At 42.2% G+C, this 19832-nt stretch overlaps 1 pseudogene; it reads right to left on the reverse strand.

Moving 5' to 3' along the window:
* Positions 1–3401: 3401 nt before the first annotated feature.
* LOC134405549 (vomeronasal type-2 receptor 26-like) lies at positions 3402–11508 on the reverse strand (annotated as a pseudogene).
* Between the last annotated feature and the right edge of the window lie 8324 nt (positions 11509–19832).

Consider the following 19832-nt stretch of genomic DNA (forward strand, 5'->3'; position numbering starts at 1 on the left):
TGGGAATTCTTCAGCTTTTAAGGCACATGAACATGTAATGGTATCCTATGATGTGGTTAGTTGCTGCTTCACCGCCATCTTGGAGCTGGAAGGCTGTTAGTGACAGAATAGTGGACCTAAGTCTCATATTTCCCTGTTCACTGGAATTTTCACATGGAGTCTATTCTACTGAAGCTATCATGCAAATGAAGCTGTAGTAGCAAACTAACAACCAACACCATCCACATAGCTTTCAGCCCTATAATAAACATGAATGAAAATTTTGCCCATCACATATTTTGTGCACTGAATATAAAGACTTGGGCCGTAGCTAGACCTAAGGTTTATCCCAGGATCATCCTGGATTCATCCCTGCCTGAGCGCTGGATGCCCTGTGTGGCACTTAGATGAACAGGTTTGACCCCAGGACAATCTTGGGATAAACCTTAGATCTAGCTATGGCCTAAGACTTATTCTTAGGTTAGGTGCACTGCTCTCATTGTCCTGAAACCTCTGAGAGAAAGTGCCATTGTTGTGATCCAGATGGTGATGTGCTGACCTTGACATACAGTATGTATTAGCAATGCACTAAGAACTTCCATAGCTTTTTTCCAAGCCCTCTTTTCCCAGCTCTTGAACCTAAAAAGGACCTTAGTAACACAAACAGTTAAGGCGAAAGGGGGGAGCAGAGGAAGAAGGGGAATGGGAGGGAATACACACTAATAAACAGAAGTGGTAGGGTCCAGTCACACTGTGGGAATTGCTTGTAGGCACACGCACACACACACAAACACACACACTGTTCCCAGCTGCTGCTGCGGCTTTTACTCCACATGGCAGTTACTTCACTCCCCCCCACCCTCAAAATTCCAAGCATTGTGTTATAAACTCCCATATAATACCATAACACATATAATAAGTGAATTATTTTTAAAAAAATAAAGAAAGAAAAGAAATTCCATTCCACCAACTAAAATAGAAAGGGAATAAAAAACCATCAATCTTTAAAATATGGGACCTACATTCCTTTCACAAATTATGGGCACAAAAAGTTCCCAACACATATTTTCTGGAACACTTTTGTATGACTGAGGTGGTGGTTGTTTTTCTGTTAACTGTCCTTTCTCCCCCAATTTTTAATCAATTTTCCTGAAATTTATATACAGCAAAATAGGCATTTCTTTCTGACATGGCATTTTCAGGAAGATTGGTAGAAAACCTGCTGATTTTATTAAGGTCAGAACACCACCACCCCTGATTTCCATTTAACATCACAGAACCTTTATTTTACTGATTGTCTTATCTATTGGAGCTACAATAGATAATTAATGTAGATCCTAAATTAATAACAGCAATTTTGGTCAATACATTGCAGCAAGTTATTGCAACGCTGGTTGGACCTGACCAGGTGGGATTTATTAAAAACAGACAGGGGTCTGATAAACTTAGATAAGTTACTGAACTGGTCAAGCTATATTCTGAAAGAACTTGCCAGGTAGCCATTGTTTCTTTGAATGCAGAAAAGGCTGTTGACAAAATTCATAGGAAAACAATTTCTATTACATTGACTAAGTTTGGCTTTCCTATAGAATTTTTGAAATGGGTTAAAATTCTATACTCATCCCAAGTCCTGAAGTTATTACCAAGAGTTCAATTTCAGCTTTTTATCTACATGGGGCTCGTCTACACCAAGCAGGATATTCCACTATGAAAGTGGTATATAAAAGGCAGAAGCCATACTACTGCTTTATAGAAGTACTGAAGTGCACTGACAACTGTTGGGGCCCATTGAGACATACTATACACCACTTTCATACTGGTATTCCCTGCTTGGTGTGGCTCCTTCGTTTTATATACCTCTTTCATAGTGGAATATCCTGCTTGGTGTAGATGAGCCCTTAGACAGGGCACCAGATAAGGATGCCTTCTTTCTCCTTTTACGTTCAATTTGTGTTTGGAACCCCTGGCCTGTGCTATTAGACAGAACAGTGATATTCATGGTTCATTGCATGCTGGTTTAGAATTCAAAATTATCCTCTATGGTGATTATCTTGTTTATTTATTTAGAGTGACCATATAAAAAGGAGGACAGGGCTCCTGTATCTTTAACAGTAATGTAGAAAAGGGAATTTCAGCAGGTATCAATTGAAGAGGGTGAAATTCCCTCTTCATCACAACAGTTAAAGCTACACTAGCTATAGTAGAGTGGCCAGATACAAAAGAGGGCAGGGCTTCTGCAGCTTTAACTGTTGTGATGAAGAGGGAATCCCACCCTCTTCAATTGACACCTGCTGAAATTCCCTTATTTGCCTGCTATAGCTGAATGGCAATACTTGCAACTCCAAGATTCATTAAAATATAGATTTGATTCTGCTGCTTTCACAGCCTTTGTTATTGCAAATAATCAGTTACATCAACCCATAATACTTACTATCTGTGAATAGATATGATACACAGAGTTTTAAGCAAGTATGGAATTGGATTGTCCTAGTTTCCCTAATCAATGGATTGCCACTTTGGTGTCTGTATCTGATATGCATCTTATTCAGCAGAAAATCTCATTTTGGTTCTATTGGATGCCACAACATTTCTTTTAAAAAGGTTTGTCTAACTTGGGTAATTGTTGGAGGTTTAATACAGCTAACATTTCTTTTAATTGTGTTATGTTTTTGGAAATGGCCAATAGTTGCTCCTTTTGGAAGGAAGTTGTCATATGGATAAACTTTGTATTTGAAACCCATTTATTTATTTATTTATTTATTTATTTATTTATTTATTATTACATTTCTATACCGCCCAATAGCCGAAGCTCTCTGGGCGGTTCACAAAAATTAAAATCCCCTTTAATATTTACTAATACTTCAGAAGCCCCAAATCAGCCTCCAAAGTGTGTTGCAGGATCCATGCACAGCCCTACTTTCCTTACAGTTGTTCTCTACAGGAACACTTGCCAGAACCAAGGGTGCTTTTGCTGGACATAGCAAATGGATTTAAAAGTCACAGATTGCCATGATTGACCTATTCCAGCTCATGCTATATCATCTGCACATAACAAGCCATTGGTCATATTGGCTGAAGATGACATTATTTGTTGTCCAACATGACTGGTGGACACCAGGTTGGATGCTGCTGATATAAATTCTACTTGGAATATGATCACCTGATATGACCACCTAATAGTAACCATGACTTCTAATAGTGTATTTGGGGATGGTGTGTATTCCCCTCCAATCTCCTAGAGTGAATGCCTCTTCTTAAACTCTTATCCAATTCTGTAAATTACATTTAATAAAGTTTACATTAATACCCAATTTGGTAAAAATGAATACACACACAAAATTTGTTTTACAACATTGGGAATCCTAAATGCATTGACTTTGATGTTTGCAAACTCTAGCAAAGTTCAAAGACCTTTACATTTGTCAATGTTTTTTCCGTATAAGCTGGTCCCTGTTGTTTAGATCAGGCCTGAACACCATAATGTAACATTTGGGAGGAAAGATGCAACATAGCAGACCAGCACCGGAGGCTAAGATAGAGAAGATCTCCACAGCTACCATGTATTTTCTAGGGGTGTGCACGGACCCCCCGCTCCGCTTCACTTGCAGATCCGCCATTTTTCGGAGCGGGTCGCTCCGCCCCGCCCCCGCTCCGCCCACTTCCGCTCCGCTCCGCTCGGAGCTCCGGATCCGGATCCGGAGCTCCGTTTTTGCCCCCCCATAGGGTTGCATTGAAAGCTAAAAAAGTAAACAACTTTTTTTCCGTTGAAGTTAGAAACCTCACGTTTGGCACCATGACACCTCATGGGCGTATACACACACACGCCAAGTTTCAAGGCAATCCCATCATCCCCTGATTTTTGGCGAATTTTTGAAAATCGGGCACCCCACACACAACATCCCTGCGAGGTGGGCAGGGGAGGAGGGAGGGAAGGCAGGCAGGCATGCAGCTGGCATTTCTGGGGGCATAAGGAAGGGAGCCAAGGATAAGCCAGTAATGCATATAAAATGGAATAAATCAATCAATAAACAAAGGAGGGGTGGAATTAAAAGCAGCAGTGTTGCTCAATAAACAGCAAGAAGAATTAAAAAAAAAAGGCTATATCTGTCTTTTACCAGCAATAGGGGGACGTGCCCGGGGGAGGGGGAAGTAGCTGCCAGTTCAAGACAGCCACCAACAGCTCTGAGAAGAAGTAAAACGCTCACTTCAACTCATAACAGGCATTGCTCCACCACTGAAAAGTGACCATTCACTTCAACTCATGATAGGCATTGCTCCACCGTTTTACTCTCTTTGGAAGGCTCTATGGCCTTCCAGTGCAGGAGAGAGTGGGGGCACGTCCACGATGAGATGCCCTAGGGGAGCTCATCCCCTTGCACCACATCGATTCAGTTGTTCACCAAGGTTAGGGTGGGGAGCAGTGCTGTGTTTTCTATCTCTTATTCTTGGCTTAGTATATGATTTCAGGTTGTGTTTGTGCATTTGGTGGGGCTACTGTGTTAAAAAACACGGGGAAAAGCCCGTTCAGATGAAGAAAGAGAAGTTTCCCAGAATCCCAAGTTACCTGTTTTGCCTATGCCCTCCTCCAACTTTGGGATCATCATGACCGGGAGCTGACTCTGCCCCTCAGCCCTTTGAAAAAGGTATTTTTCCCGCCGATTTTTTAAAAACTTCTAGCCCGCGACCCGTACGATGCAGAAAGTTGAGAGTGGTCTCAAAATGACCCCCATCCACGACTCTCTGTGCACAAGAATTTTCAGAACGATAGCTTAAACCCCCCCCCAGTTATCCCCGATTCTTTCCCTCAATGCAATCCTATGGGCGAAAAGCCGAAACGCCGTTTGAGCCCCGCGGTTGACCCGATTTTTTAAAAAATATTGCACGTGAACCACAGCACGCAGAAAGTTGAGAGTGGTCTCAAAATGACCCCCATCCACGACTCTCTGTGCACAAGAATTTTCAGAACGATAGCTTAAACCCCCCCCCCCAGTTATCCCCGATTCTTTCCCTCAATGCAATCCTATGGGCGAAAAGCCGAAACGCCGTTTGAGCCCCGCGGTTGACCCGATTTTTAAAAAATTATTGCACGTGAACCACAGCACGCAGAGAGGTGAGAGTGGTCTCAAAATGACCCCCATCCACGACTCTCTGTGCACAAGAATTTCCAGAACGATAGCTTCAAAAACAATGTAGTTATGCGCGATTATTTGCCGCAATGCAATCCTATGGCGAAATGTTTTCAAGATGGCGACCGGAGCGCTCCGACTGAACTCGGAGCTCCGAAAAATGGTCGCTTCTCTTCGCCTTGCTTCTAGGGGGTCCGCGGTCCGCTCCTACTCCGCCTCTGGGTAAGGCGGAGCAGGCCAATCCGCTACTGCTTCTACGCTCCTAATCGGAGCGGAGCACATCCCTAGTATTTTCCTTTGGTGCTCAGGTAGGTCGGAACAAAGGACAACCAAACACTACAAAACACCAGCATGCTGAAAGTGATGAACTTGGCTTCATTGAAACTGTCAGGCAGCTTCCGGGCAAAGAAAGCCACAGTGAAGCTTGTAATAGCCAGGAATCCCATATAGCCCAAGACACAGTAAAACATGACCACAGATCCCTCATCACATTCCAAAAAAAGTTCTTCAGTTGATTGCATATCAGCATCTGGGAATGGAGGACTAGTTGACAACCACATAGAGCAGATGCCTGCTTGTATAAGAGAGCAGGAAAGAACAATGGAGTAGGCCAGCCTTTTCCCCACCCATTTCCTTATCCTGGATCCTGGTTTGGTGGCCATGAAAGCCAGAACCACTGTGATGGTTTTCGCCAGAACACAAGAAACAGCCACTGAGAAGATGATGGCAAAGGCAGTTTGTCGGAGGAGGCACATCACTTTCTGAGGTCGGCCAATGAATAGCAAGGCACAAAGGAAGCAGAGCAGGAGGGAGATGAGGAGAGTGTAAGTGAGGTTCCGGTTGTTGGCTTTGACAATGGGAGTATCATGATTTTTCATAAATGTTCCTATCACCAGAATTGTGGCTACAGTAAAGGATAGAGCACAACACACTAAACTTATACCAAATGGTTCTTCATAAGACAGGAAGGTTACAACCTTTGGAATACAAAAATCATGGTTTTTGTTGGGATATTTTTCCTCTGTGCATTTATAGCAGTCATTCATGTCTGAAATGTAAAGACACCGCTTTAATCACACAAAATTGCTATGCCAAACAGATAACAGCTTGGATTCATACAATGTTCTTATTGGAATAATTTGGACAGGGTAAAACATGATAAACCTGCCCTATTGCATTTAATGTTTACTAAGTTCAACTAATTTTCATTCATTCCTGCCTTTCCTACTCAGATTGGAGTATCAATGCATTTGTAATCCTGTGAAAAAGTGGTGGCAGACTAGAGAGGAATGAGCAGACTCATGATCTCACTCTGCAGATGAATTGATCCTTTTGAGTCATTTCTTTGAATATTCTGAAAATCTCAACAGAATGTTCAACAAGAAAAGCCGTGTTAGAATGCTATATTGATCCCTTCCTCAAAACAAAGAAATAAACAAAAACCAACAGCTTAGGAAGGGGTGAACGTACAAGGAGACAAGGGGCTCATCTACACCAAGCAGGATATTCCACTATGAAAGTGGTATGAAAGCGGTATATAAAAGGCAGGAGCCACACTACTGCTTTATAGTGGTACAATGACAACTTTTGGAGCCCATTGAGATATACTATATACCATTTTCATACTTCTATATGCTGCTTGGTGTGGCTCTTGGCTTTTATATACCACTTTCATAGTGGAATATCCTGCTTGGTGTAGATGAACCCAAAGAAGGTTGCCCATACTGTCTTTCAATGTCTGTTAAAGATGCTACTCATTATTGGCTGTAAATGATATCCCATGATTCTCCTATGGGGGGGATAGTTATTTGCATTCCTATCCTGGCAACATCCTTATTCAAGTTTTGGAAACAGGAGAAGCCGGGCCTCCACCACCTACTATTTCGACACTTTTCTCCAACATGGTTCTTTTCCCTTCTGGATGAGGATAGCAAATAGCAGCATGAATCAGGACAGGAGTATATGAAGGATTGAGCTAGTGAACATGCTCCATGGGGCTTTGTCCACCTTCATTCTGCTCTGAAAAGTTCAAGAATGGTTGGGCACCCTGATGTGAATTCCTATCCCATTTGCTGTATGGGATAATATTAAGGATTACTCACTGGTAGATATGGAGCTTTTTAAAAAATATAGGGGTTTGTAGTAGCCACTTTGCATATACCTACAAGGCCATGTTTTCTCAGCTGAAATTGCAGAATCTTTCTTTCATCTATTCTTTCTTAAACTTGTACTCCACCTTGAAACTTGCGGCCCCAAAGCAGTGTAATTTTAAAACAAATTTACAAAGCAATTTAAATATACAGTTTTAATAATATTTTGGCCCTTTCAAAACTGAAGGTAATACCATCGGAAATAAGGATAATTCCCAAACAGCATGGGACTTTTCTTGTTCCCAGAACATTGTTTTCTTCCGCACTTCCCTTGAACTGCAAACTTCAATTCACTCACATTTTACAGATAATTTGGTTAATGTTTATGTCAAACAGCTTCATCCTAGTGTTTTTGAGTAGTTCTCTCTCTCTCTCTCTCTCTCTCTGTGTGTGTGTGTGTGTGTCTGTCTGTCTGTCTGTCTGTCTGTCTGTCTCTCTCTCTGACCCTGTTCAGATGACACACTAAGCCATAGTAGTTAACCATTTTGAGCTAAACATTATGGCTTAGCATGTCATGTGAAACATTCCTAACTATGGTAGCTATGTAACCACTGTTCAAACACATTCATTAACCAATTGCTGCAAATGAGTTAGCAGCCTAACCATGGTTTAGCGAGTTGTCCAAAGATGCCGTCTCACTCTCTCTCTCTCTCTCTCTCTCTCTCTCGTGTGTGTTTCCAGACCTGAATTGCAGTTATTGTTTCTTAGAAATGCAGTTGCAATGCTAATCTCTTAAGTGTGAACTGGCAGGATGCTGATACGCTGGCAGAGGAATGACAATGAGAAGATGAGGATTTCCAGGGATTTCTCCAAGGATTTCTGGATGATGGAGATGATTTAGGCCTTAGCTAGACCTACCTCTTAGTCCACGATGGAGGGGTGAAGTTCTCGCAATGGTTTTATCATGAGATTCCCCTCTGTTTACATGCGGTGTGCAATAACCTCAGATGGAGAGGCATCACAACTGCCATTTTTTTCAGTTAAAGGGCCAGCAGTGCATGAACGCTTGTGCGCAAAAGCTAAGTTATTTTTTTTAAAAAAAAAATACTTCCCCTGCTCCCCTCACCCCAGCTCCAATGGGCAAATGCTCCTGAGGAGCGCTGCGCCCTTGCGTGTGTCCTGGCTCCTCGTGAGGAATCATGAGGAGCCGTGACAAACCGTGGCGCCCAGTCACATGTTCCGTGGTCTCAGGCTCAGCCCGAGACCATGGAAAAACTGGGCCTAAAAGGGAGGGCAAGATCCTGCAGCAAAGGTGGGATCATCCTTCCCTGATTCCGGGATCCCCTGTGTGTCATCTGAATGCACAGGGATGATCCCGTGGATCACCCTGAGATTTCGCCCCATCTAGCTATGGCCTTAGATTAATTTCAATCTGGCTTTAATCCTGATTATTGGACAGAGACTGCTTTGATCCCCTTGCTGGATGATTTATACCAGGAATTGGACAAAGGGAATTTGTTGCTATTGATTCTGTTGGACCACTCAGTGATTGTCAATACCATCAATGATGGCATCCTTCTGAGGTGTCTCTGCCATGGGAGCACTAGTATAAACAAATACCACTAGTATAAACAAACTGTATCTGATGGTTTGATCAATATTTTTATTAAAGTTTTTTTCCCCCCTGGTTTTGTGCAAGTGAAAATAAACACATAAATAGAATCAAGGAGCAACCCTGTCCAGGAAGGTGGAAGGAAAATCTCAACCCTATTGGTAGCAAGTGTCTTCTCTTTTTAGATGTGAGCAGAACCATCCAACATCTGGCTATTCAGTATATGTTCCAATTTTGATTGCTTGGATTTGTTTAGAATTAGCAAAAGCAAATGGCACACCAGATACTTTCTTCTTCAGAATCTTCCCATGCAACTAATAACTACAAAATTTCCATCATATTTCAAAAATTAAAGATGGATATCCCTGATGTGTGCACCATTGTATATGCATGTTCCACTGGATTACAGTCAACCTGTTTGGTAACTCTATGTAGTGTATATCTTACCCTTCTCGTTTGAAATCTTCCCTTCTGGACATGGGATGCAATCATAGCAGCAAAATGGCTCCCCTTCTTTCACATTCTTTCTAGAACCAGGATGGCAACTCTCACTACATATAGAAAGAGGCTGAACCTAGTTGATAAATGAAACAGGGGAATGGTGAGAATAAATGCTTAGAATCATTATACTTCTGGGGCATTTTCATATTCACATCTAATATATAAACACTATATTTGTCAGTAATAGTGCTTTTGTTTCTAAAGTGTGTGTGTGTGTTTTACTTAGTTCTTTATTATATAGCTCTTCTACAATATTTAATTGCTTCTTTATCTGGCACATGGCTACTGCCAAGCCACATCTCTTGCTTACAACATCTAGATGAAGCAAATGCATGATTTGGCATCATCTCATTATGTATTCCCCTACCACTGAACCACCAAACTGCCAATTGCATCAGATCACAAGTCCACTTCAATTAGACATTACCAAAAGAAGCATAAGGTAGACATATATAAATGGCACTTTGGGTGGGATTTGATGAATAGCAGGGATATTTTATTTTGATTTTGCATATATTCAAAACATACATCAACTATATTTTAAATTTTGCCCAATTAATCAATACATTCAAGAGGCCAGGAACCTGCATAACAGCAGCTCATCACTGGCCACTGAAACTCAAGTTACACCTCAGAACTGTGACTCATTGCAAATTCAAAATTGGAAGTCTCCCCCAAACTGCTCACAATCCTACCTGGAACCTACCTGGTTAAACCAACTGTGCCATGTTATAGCACCTTCGTTGATTCTAAATACTTGGTCTGAACTAGCCTGTGGATCCACTCTCCCAACTTTCACTTTATGAGACGATTGGTTGGAGGAAACAATCCAGTTGATAATATCAAATCCAGTGTCTAACTCCTGCTTCTGGTTAAAGGAAATCTTGTCCCCTGCACTGTTATTAAATGAGACACCTCTCAAAAAGTAATGGAGCTAGAATTAAAAGAAAAGGCAAAAGTTTAGAAAAGGTTGAAGTTGGATCTTTCAGACTAAGGTCAACGTCAACAGGTCAAGAATGGCATTGATGGTTTTCAGGTGGGAGAAGAATCATGCCGACTCTTTATAACCCAGGGGTTTCAGAAGAAGTTACTACACATATCAGGGAGATTAAAACAGTGCACAAACAGCCAAGGGATCTGCATCTATTGGGTGGTGTGGACTGTAATGAATAAAGTCCACAGACCACAAAAAAATGAAAGCAGAGGAGGCTGCTTAAATTAGAGAGTATTTTGTCATTTCTACAAGAGGGAAGAAGATGGAGGAAGAAGGAAGATGGCAATTTGTACAAGAAGAGTTCAAAGATATTGGGGTCTATTTTAGTATCCAACATATGATGAACTAAGAGAAGGTTTCGGTCAATACCTGCCACAAGTGTTGATCCTGAAGTGTCAGCCTCCCTGTCTCCATCATCAACCTAGGTTTGTGTCTAGATGAGGACATGACATGTAAAGCATGGGCCAAAGTATAGACAGCATTGTAGATACTGTAGCTGTGGCCAGTCATGCTCATTTCAAAAAAAGGTCCAGGAAGGCTTTCCAGCTTCTCTTCACCAGAGCAAATATGTCCATCTATTTTGCCTTCAACTGTACTTGGGAATACACAGCCAAATGCCTGTTCCCAGAAATCTCTGATAAAACCATCTCCTTTTGTGATGGAAGGGTTTCTGCTTTCAGCGAATGACTTGAATCCTGCTAGATCTTTGGAGTTAATTGTGAAGGACAGAGCACCATTGATTATTTCTGTATCCCAAGTCCTTTGGTAGACCACTGACGTGAATTCCATCTGAGCTGTCATTACCCACACTTTACCTTTAGGTTTCTTTGTCACATGTTCTTTTTCTGATAGATAAGGCAACCATCTCAAAAATACAACAGAATAAGATTCTCCATAGGCCACCAATACGTTGGCTTTGGTGCCCATAATTCTATCATGTATTTTGGCTCCCTGTTGCAACATGCCTTCAATTTCAGTTACAAAAGTTAACACAGGACTTCTCTCTATGAAGGCAAAACAGATGCCATTTTTGGAAAACACTGGAAGTACACTTTGCACAAATCTTTCTCCACTGTCGTTATCCATAACAATTACCCCAATCCATGTCCATCCAAAATGCAGAAGCAAAGAGACAATCCCCTCATACTGAAGGGCTTCCTGAGGGCCCATGTTGTAGAAAGAAAGATCTGGGGTTTTGTCATTCATGACTGGAGCAGAGCCATATATGAGCTAAAAGAGATGTGGAGGGAAGAGGGAAGAGACAATAATTCTAACATTTATCTAGCAGTTTCAAGTATTCAAACTTCTTCACCTGCATGGTGTCAGCAAAACTTACAACAACCCTGTATCTAAATTATATTATTATTATTATTATTATTATTATTATTATTATTATTATTATTATTATTATTTTCATGATGGAGAGAGGGGCCTGATGGTGAATGAATGATGGCTGGCCTACATCTACCTTGAAAGCAGGGGCTAGGCGGACATTGTTGATGGAATAAGTGTACTGGAGACAATTTATCTTACAAGTCCCACTCTTCAATCATAACAGTACATGAGCTTTGAGAGACAAAGGTTCTCAACGTGAATGTGTCCATGCATTTGTTAATAACTGTCTAGAATTTATGCAAGAGACCTCAACTGCATTTTCTATGCCTATCTTCATACTTTTCTTCAGCTCTTCCATCACAAACAAGTTTGAAAACCTTTACCTTACAAGGATAAAGAGAAGTGAAATACTTCTTTTAATTCTACAACATTTCCTATATCTGTTTATTACATCAAACATTTTGTTATTGCCCCAGAGCTCAAAAGAGCTGGTGGTTTCCCCTGTATCTTTGATTTGTGCATGCAGATCAATAGCACATCTTTAGCAAAACTGAGACTTACCTGTATTCAGGTTACTGAATTCCTGAGCTCTTTGTCCTGACATTAATCAAAGAACCAGGATCCACTTTATAAAGTGGATTTCCTTCCTACAGATGATCCAGGATTTGTATGGGACCTATCCACATGAATATAATCATGAATCCCAGCTAGGGTCTGCCCCATCCAAATTTATGAATGAACCATTAAGGCTATTTCTCCTAGGGATGTGCTCCGCTCCGATTAGGAGCGTAGAAGCAGTAGCGGATTGGCCTGCTCCGCCTTACCCAGAGGCGGAGTAGGAGCGGACCGCGGACCCCCTAGAAGCAAGGCGAAGAGAAGCGCCCATTTTTCGGAGCTCCGAGTTCAGGCGGAGCGCTCCGGTCGCCATCTTGAAAACATTTCGCCATAGGATTGCATTGCGGCAAATAATCGCGCATAACTACGTTGTTTTTGAAGCTATCATTCTGGAAATTCTTGTGCACAGAGAGTCGTGGATGGGGGTCATTTTGAGACCACTCTCACCTCTCTGCGTTGTCTGGGTCGCGGGCTATATTTTTGTGAAAATCGGGTCAACCGCGCGGCTCAAACTGCGTTTTCGGCTTTTCGCCCATAGGATTGCATTGAGGGAAAGAATCGGGGATAACTGGGGGGGGGGGGTTTAAGCTATCGTTCTGGAAATTCTTGTGCACAGAGAGTCGTGGATGGGGGTCATTTTGAGACCACTCTCAACTTTCTGCATCGTACGGGTCGCGGGCTATATTTTTGTGAAAATCGGGTCAACCGCGCGGCTCAAACTGCGTTTTCGGCTTTTCGCCCATAGGATTGCATTGAGGGAAAGAATCGGGGATAACTGGGGGGGGTTTAAGCTATCGTTCTGAAAATTCTTGTGCACAGAGAGTCATGGATGGGGGTCATTTTGAGACCACTCTCAACTTTCTGCATCGTACGGGTCGCGGGCTAGACGTTTTTAAAAAATCGGCGGGAAAAATACCTTTTTCAAAGGGCTGAGGGGCAGAGTCAGCTCCCGGTCATGATGATCCCAAAGTTGGAGGAGGGCATAGGCAAAACAGGTAACTTGGGATTCTGGGAAACTTCTCTTTCTTCATCTGAACGGGCTTTTCCCCGTGTTTTTTAAAACAGTAGCCCCACCAAATGCACAAACACAACCTGAAATCATATACTAAGCCAAGAATAAGAGATAGAAACACAGCACTGCTCCCCACCCTAACCTTGGGGAACAACTGAATCGATGTGGTGCAAGGGGATGAGCTCCCCTAGGGCATCTCATCGTGGACGTGCCCCCACTCTCTCCTGCACTGGAAGGCCATTAGAGCCTTCCAAAGAGAGTAAAACGGTGGAGCAATGCCTATCATGAGTTGAAGTGAATGGTCACTTTTCAGTGGTGGAGCAATGCCTGTTCTGAGTCGAAGTGAGCGTTTTACTTCTTCTCAGAGCTGTGGCTGTCAGTGTCTTGAACTGGCAGCTACTTCCCCCTCCCCCGGGCACGTCCCCCTATTGCTGGTAAAAGACAGATATAGCCTTTTAAAAAAAGTTCTTCTTGTTGTTTATTGAGCAACACTGCTGCTTTTAATTCCACCCCTCCTTTGTTTATTGATTGATTTATTCCATTTTATATGCATTACTGGCTTATCCTTGGCTCACTTCCTTATGCCCCCAGAAATGCCAGCTGCATGCCTGCCTGCCTTCCCTCCCTCCTCCCCTGCCCACCTCGCAGGGATGTTGTATGTGGGGTGCCCGATTTTCAAAAATTTGCCAAAAATCAGGGGATGATGGGATTGCTTTGAAACTTGGCATGCGTGTGTATATCCCCATGAGGTGTCATGGTGCCAAACATGAGGTTTCTAACTTGAACAGAAAAAAAGTTGTATAATTTTTTAGCTTTCAATGCAAGCCTATGGGGGGGGGAAATGGAGCTCCGGATCCGGATCCGGAGCTCCGGGCGGAGCGGAGCGCAAGTGGGCAGAGCGGGGGCGGGGCGGAGTGGCCCGATCCGGAAAATGGCGGATCTGCAAGTGAAGCGGAGCGGGGGGTCTGTGCACACCCCTAATTTCTCCTAAACTGAAGGACATGACATGCACACAAAAGATTAGGTCCATTTCATTATTTCCAATACACACATTTTGTTTCTGAACCACAAAATAAGATCAGGAAGGATAAAGAAAATTCAACATGCACCCACAGTACAAGTATTCTTCTGGTGGGCATTCCCAGACACTCATTCCTGGTACTGGCTTTATTGAATGTTTTGCTGTGCATTTTGTTGTTTTATTCTCATGGTTTTATTGTGTAAACTGCCTTCTTATATTTTATGATGAAAGGTGGCCTACAAATCTTAATCAATAATTTAAATAATTAAATACATCCCCTTACTACATGCAAACATACAACCTGTGGAATTTTATAGATATCCAAGATAGTTGCTATATGATGGGAGGTTTGGGAGTCCAGTCCACCAATAACTCCTATGAGGTTATTTGGAATGCCGCATTTGTAGTTAGGGACAAATTTCTCCAATGCAGATATGAGTTGCATTATGGTATGATAGGTCCACTTTGCATTGAAATAGCTGTCATAGATGCGGAAGCCCAAGGTGACATTGGGTAAGAGCTGAGGGTTTCCATTTATCTCCTTTACTGCAAATGCCAAGGCCAGGATGTGCTGGTAATTCTTAGGCACTACGCTAAAATGAGAGACACATTCTGTATCAGAAGGATATGCCATTCATGGTCTAAACAAAGATGACACAACCAGTGACCATCTTCAGAAAACAATATGCCTGTATGTAGGTAACAAACCACGACACAACCTACTCTTTATTGGTAATGGTAAGGTATATTTTTAGCGTAGAGCATAATGAATCCTTAATCATATAAACCCATTGGAAGTGCTATTTACAAATATATACTCATTTCAATGCACTTCTTATACTATATTAAAGGACTTTGTTAACAAGTGCCTTATGACAAACCTCTCAATGAGACTGGGGATGTAGATAACAATAACATGAAACTGATCAAGTAGGAAATAAAGTTTTTTTAACATCAAAAAATAAAAAATTGAGGGAAGGTGGTGATGGCTCTCATAAGCTGAACAATTCTACATAAAGCATTCTTAGTCATATTAGGAAATAATTAAAGTAAACCCTCTTTGGAGCTTCTGGAAGACTTAGCATGCCAACAATGATAAATTAATCCAGTCCCCACTTTGTTATCAGCTGGTATAATAACACCCACTATATTTGAAGCCCCAACGCATAGGTGAGGATGGAAGAACAGAAGTCTGGATAACTTTTGGAAATGGCAAAAAAAAAAAAAAAAATGTAAGTATATCTTTAAAATAATAGATTTAAGAATAATGGCACATACTTGGGATACTTGGAATGATGAAATTGATAATATTGACATGAACTCAGGGAAATTCCTAGTGGTAGGATTTTACTATAGGAAAATATTGTACAAATACCACTGTTAAACAGGAGGACCCATATTTTGAGGTGGAACACACACTTCATTTGTAAATTGTCCATTAAATACAGATTGCTAGTAGCAGCGCTAGGGAAGACTTCTACCTCAGACCATGAGGAGCTGTTGTCAGCAGGACTAAAACGTACTGGTCTAAAGGGACAAATTGTCTGACTCAGTGTAGGGCATATTCATAAATTTGTTTGAGAGTCCTGTTTATGAGAAACTCCTTTAGACATTTTGAGAAATGTCAGAAGAATGTTTATAACATCAGAGGGACTGAAGGGTGTGTGTGTTTATGTGTGAATCTCTAGGTTTGGATGACGTGTGGACTGATTTTTCCCCCTTCAGTGCTAATGCTAATTGTCATCCCTCAGAAGCAAAAACTGCAATTTAGGCTGCAATCCTATATCCACTTACCTGGGAATAAGTCCAAAGTAATGCATGGGACTTACATCCCAATAGACACGTAAAGGATTATGCTTCTAGTATATTTCAATATATGACTAAGTATGTATGTCTTCCTGTGCATTTATATTTACTCTGAAGCACTGCTGCATAAAGAAAAAAGAGATACATGACTGGATACAAAGAAGAAGGTATACCATGGAATAGAATAACTATGGAGAAACTTAGGCGTAACCTAGACCTAAGAATTATCCCTGGCAAATGGAAGGTTCGTCCCTGCCTGCTCCCGGGATCCCCTGTGTGGCATTTGGATGCACAGGGATGATCCCGGGATATAGGCCTGATCTAGCCATGGCCTTTGTTTGACATAGAAAATGGTGGAAGAAAGCAATGCAAAAAGAATTAAAATAATGGTTTAATCATGTTTAAAAACTTAAGTGCTTCCCATAGTGTTTTTTTTCCCTTTTGAAAAAAATGAGTTTTTCTTCAGCTTTCTATAATTGTATTAACATCTTCCTCTGCCCTGTCAAATAAGCCATTCAAGTAACAACAACAAAAGGAACAGAAAAATAAAGTCCTTACGTAAGTTCTTCGAATACTACTGGTGGTGGTGCTGTAGTGAAGGGCACTGGACTCAAGACAATGAATGTCTGAGAAATGATGCCACCAATGAGGACATCTTGTGACTGGTGGTACTTGCGAAGTGGAGGGTGCGGATCCTTTATCATGCATTTAATTATGTCAGCCTTGCATACCATGTGAGGGAACAGGACCAGCAGGAACACTACTAATACCATCATACTGAAGTACAAGTACAAAACTTGACTTGAGATACAGACGACTCTATTTCCATCCACATGTTTATCAATTAAGAGTCTCTGTGGACATCACTAGTTGATTTGAGTGACTGAGTCTGAAGTTGAACCATGAAGTATAAATCTCCTTTGTTCCTTTTCCTATTTCCATATAATACAACAGCTTTCACAGTCTTTACTATGAGTTTGACTAGCAGTCACTCAAATCCCATAGGGGTTTTGACAAGTGGAAGAACTGATTATACTCCTTTTGATAATTAAAGGGAAAGGAAATCACAAGCTCTGTATTGGGGATCGGCTGTGGAATTGCTGTAAAAAATGTATTTTGTTTGCCACATGAGGTTTTTCCTTCCACCAGAAGAAAATGACATAAGAAGAAGAAAATGACTTAAGAAATAAAGAGAAATATGAAGTGAGAAAAGAAATGAATTTACTGCATTTGGTGATAGCATGAGTTTATTGAGAATATTGACAAGTGTAATCTGTGGAAAGAAAATTACTGAAATAGTTGCTTTCATTACCCACCCTTGAAATAAGCACAAGATGGGTTTGCTTTAGCTACTCTCCTAGACTGTCTCTGGAAATATAGAAGCAAAGCAGTTACTTTTATACTGGTGATGGGGAAATAGAGAGAGCTGTGGTGAACTCTCTTGTCCCTTAGCCACATTTTCAGATTTTGCTGTTCTTGTATTGTGAAGAGGGGGAGATGGTTTGATTGTGGGCCTCTCTTCCTCACAACAAAAACTCAATGTAAAATCTTTGATCACAGCAGCAGTAAAGCAACACTATCTCAGGCTGACATTGGTAACTTATTTATTATGGGAAAAGAGCAACTGGAATACCTGCCCCCAGAGCAGTGCCACAGAATGATCACCATCCCTTTCCTCCTAAGCACACCCACCCCTACCTGCCTAAAGATTTGTGACCAAATTAACCTATCACCCAAATAGAAGACTTTCCTAAGACACTCTCACCCTACCTTTTCTTGATCTGAATTTTTATTCCAATGCTTTATAGCAGATAGATAGATAGGTAGGATCTATCTTATTTTTGAGAAACCTGCCTGTATATTCAGAGATAGCCCTTCACATACCATCATGAGTTAGGACTCGTATTAATTTAAGCTCCACAGAACCAGGAAATTGGAAGCTAAGGCTCATAATCAGTAACAGTGTTGTACAATGTCACAAATTGTTCTTGTTTATAACCCTCCATGCACCAACACTTTTCTTTGGTTTTTCAGATCCACGTCAATGTGGGCAAAATGGACAGATGGAGCCAGCAAAGACACCCCACATTGTCCTGTATTGCCTTATGAAGCATGGGAAACTTACTGTATTGCTAGAAGTTTCCACCTGTGAGTTAACACATTATAAACATATGCAGAAAGTCCCAGATTCAATCCCCTGGCATCTCTAGGAAGACTGGGGCTGTTGGTAGATGAGGCCTTAGCACTGTGTGAGGCCTGGTCTACCTCCTGTGCATCCAGATGAAGCACAGGGGATTCCAGGGTCAGGCTGGGCTAAGACCTCGCTTGAACTGGCATAAGCGGATTCGCTTATGGCCCAGTTTTTCCGCAGCCCCAGCCTGAGGCCGGGGCTGCGGAAGGTCTAGCAGGATCCGTGGCTTTTCCCGGCTGCTCGCTTACTCGCAAGTAGCCAGGACAAGCCACGGAATGGGCACAGTGCTCATACAAGCGCTGTGCCCATCGGGCCGGGGGGGGGAATCACGGGGGGGAGATAGGGGCTGGGGGAAGGCCAGACCCAGCAGGAGAGAGGGGGAAAAGAAGGGCAGGCATCAGGGAAGGGGGGAAAGAAGGACGGGGGACAGGGCATCGGGCATCGGAGATGGGGGATGGGGGAAAGAAGGACGGGTGAGCGAGTGGGCATCGAGGAGGGGGAAAGAAGGACGGGGACAGGGCATTGGGGAGGGGGAAGGGCAAGCGAGTGGGCAGGGGGGCATCAGGCATTGTGGGGGGGAATCAGGGGCAGGGGGAGCGAGGACCCTTATTTTTTTAAAAAAAGTACTTACGTTTTCGGCGGTGCGCTCCTGCGCACATGGCCCTTTAAGGGGGAAAACACGGAGCGCGCGACGGGGCTTACCCTTGCCCCGTCGCGTGCTGACGTCTGGAAAAGGGCGAAGGCGTGCACTAGCTGTAGCACACCGTCGCCCCGCCTCCCAGACGGATTATCAGGTAGGCCCTGGGAAAAGACCCCTGTCTGAAACTCTAGGGACTATGGATAGAAGGATCACTCTATTTCCAATACATATAAGTTTCACTTGTGTTCATTCCATATGTCTGCTCTATATCACTTCCATATGAGATAGAAGGCTAAGGCGAGACATGATAGAGGTGTACAAAATTATGCATGGTGTGGAGAACATGGTTAGAGACACATTTTTCTCCCTCTCACATAATACTAGAACCTAGGGTCATGCCATGATGCTAATTGGTGGAAGATTTGCTTCCACAAGATGTAATAATTGTCACCAACATTAAAAGGTGGCTAGCCAATTTAATAGAGCAAAAATACACAACATAATTCTGAATGTGAATCCTAAGGCTGCTCCCAAAACTGCTCTGGAAGCTGGAGCTAGTGCAGAATTAAGCAGTTCAGCTAAATTTCTTACAGTGGCGGCCAAGATTAGAGCTCTTTGTGTATTAGACTAAAGTTGATAATAGCTCTAATTGTATGATTTCATGTCTTATTCTTGTGTTTGGTTGTTTGTTGTTTGTTTTCTTTTTATGGATCTATAGATCGCAATAAAGAAAGTAGTAGCAGTTCAGCTGATGTCAGGAGCTGCCTCTTTTCAGCATACAACTCCTTTGCTGAGGGAATTGCACTGTCTGCCTATTGGCTACCAGGCCAGGTTTAAGGTTTTGGTACTAGCGTAAAGTCCTAGGGGGGATCCGCACGTCGTTCCCAGAGCGCTTCTATGCAACCCCAGT

This window comes from Elgaria multicarinata, chromosome 11 (assembly GCF_023053635.1).
Source record: "Elgaria multicarinata webbii isolate HBS135686 ecotype San Diego chromosome 11, rElgMul1.1.pri, whole genome shotgun sequence".
In the NCBI taxonomy this organism is placed as follows: Eukaryota; Metazoa; Chordata; class Lepidosauria; order Squamata; family Anguidae; genus Elgaria; species Elgaria multicarinata.